Here is a 2265-nt window from a genome sequence, read left to right on the forward strand (position 1 = left end):
GCAGGATGGTTGGAACTATGTGAAATTTGAGGTCCCTCTGAACCCAGGCCATTACATGATTCTATGATTCTATGTTTCCATCATTGACTTCTGCAAAGTCATTGGGCATCAGCAACTCGTGTTACTCTTCAATGTGGATCCATCTGTTACTTTTGGGAGAACAGAGGTGTCCTTTTCTTTGTTGCACACTTGTTCTTCTCAATAAGGGGAGATGATAAGCTTTTGGTCTGGAGGTAATGATGCAGTAATTACACGGTAACAGTGTTCCTCTCTTCTAACGTATATGCAATCTGGTGTAGAATTGTGTCAGCAGAGGAGACAAGATATTGGTGAGGAGATACTGAGAGATGCCCTGAGGCAGCCAGTCCCTGGGTGTCAGGGTGTGTGGGCAGGTCCTGGGGTGGTTATCACCTCCCAAACCCTGTTCTTTGAAGACTGAAAAGGCAGGTAATCTCGCTTGGGCATGGACAGACTACCGAACAGAAGGGTGCCTTGCCTACCCCAGTGAAACCCAGCAGCTCCTGTGGCTGTACTGGGTCTTGGTCCGTGTCTATCTCTTCAGTGATGTCAGAAAAGCATGGTTGAGATACAGACCCAAGTCACCATGCCATGATTGTGACATGGACATGGTATTGGAGAACACCATGGTTGGGATGGGAATCCTAACCAAACCTGAGGCCACCAGGGATGAGATAGCAACCCAAGCCTCAACTCAGTAGAGGAATCACTCCAGCAGTAAAAAAGCAGCCACGCAAATGTGGACGGGTCTGTACCACCTATTAGTAGAGCAGGAGAACAAGTTGAAGTATGAAGCTGTTCTTTGGCATGGATATAGAACGAAGAATTGAGAAAAATCAGCAAAACCAGACCAAAACTACCAGGTCACTGAACTTGAGAGACCTTAGAAAAAAGCAGAAATATGACCAGTGCCAGACAGGCAAGCAGAGTGGTGCCTGGCTGCTCCGCTGCTGGAACGGTGGGGCACCAGTCAGGAGTTAGAGGGTGAGGAAGCTCAACAGCTGGAGTCACTCACCAGGGACAAGGGGTTTGACAGAGAAATCCCTGAGGAACATCAACACAACAAGCAAGTAGACCAGGTGAAATAATGGAAGTGGCTCAGGTGGACCGAGACTCTGAACACAAGAGTTAAGTAGTCATAACTTGGTGGAATCCTGTAGGGTCAGGACATCTAGGGAGAGCTTCAATGTCCAGATGGGCTTGAGATGGAGGGGTGGACTTGACCACTGAAGCCATTGCAGGTGTTATTCAGGAGTGTGACACATGCACCAGAGTCAAGTGAGCCAAGTGAGCAAAACCTCTGTGGTGTGAAGGATGGTGGCTGCGATATCAATCCAGAGAGGCCTCACAGTTGGGTTATATCACACTGCCACAAACCTGCCCAGGCAAGTGCCATGTGCTTACTGTGGTGGAAGTGACAACTAGAGGGTTGGCAACATGCCCTGTGACATCCATGTCCCAGCCCCCAAAACACCATCCTGGGCCTTGAACAGCAAGTGCTGTGGCACCCCAGAAAGACCTGAGGCAGACAGCAGGATTCCTTTCTGAAAGACCCTCAGAAGCCCCTGGGCCAGGGAACGTGGCAATGATTGGGTGTGCCACATCCCCTGTCACACACCAGCCTCCGGAATGATTGACCGAGAGAAGGGACTGTTAAGGACAAGAGTGAGAGCAAAGGGGGCTGGGAAATACAAGCAGTGGGGTGCAGAGTGGGCAGAAGCCACCTGCATAGTTAATACCAGAGGCTCGACTGACCGACCTGGCCCTGCCCAGACAAAAACCTGCGTATTGTAGATGGAGATCACGTCCCCATAATGCCTGTAGGGAACTGTCTGGGAAAGACAGCACAAATTGTCCCTCCCTCAGGAAATGACAAACCTGTTTGTGGGATTGCTTTTGCTCAAGGGTGTGGGTACACTGCATTGATGTAAGGAAATTCTGATGTGTACCTCTAGTAGATTTAATCTGGTATTACGGTTTGAGGCTGGGCCGGCCACTAACAAATGAGATGCTCTCTGTTAACTCCTCTCCCCTCCCAAAAGGGAAAAGGAGAGAGAGCAAGGGAGAGAGACTTTACAGTTTGGAAAAGAAAGCTGAAACAGCTTTAATGTAACAGTAACAAGAAAAGAAAGTATAATAATAAGGAAATAATGAAGTATAAACTATATGTACAAATATATACAACTAGACCCCAAACCAACACCAAACCCAACTCCCCCACTCCATCACGCGGAAGGGCTGGCACTG

Source organism: Leptosomus discolor, unplaced genomic scaffold (genome assembly GCF_034619465.1).
Source record: "Leptosomus discolor isolate bLepDis1 unplaced genomic scaffold, bLepDis1.hap2 HAP2_SCAFFOLD_35, whole genome shotgun sequence".
NCBI classification, from domain to species: domain Eukaryota; kingdom Metazoa; phylum Chordata; class Aves; order Leptosomiformes; family Leptosomidae; genus Leptosomus; species Leptosomus discolor.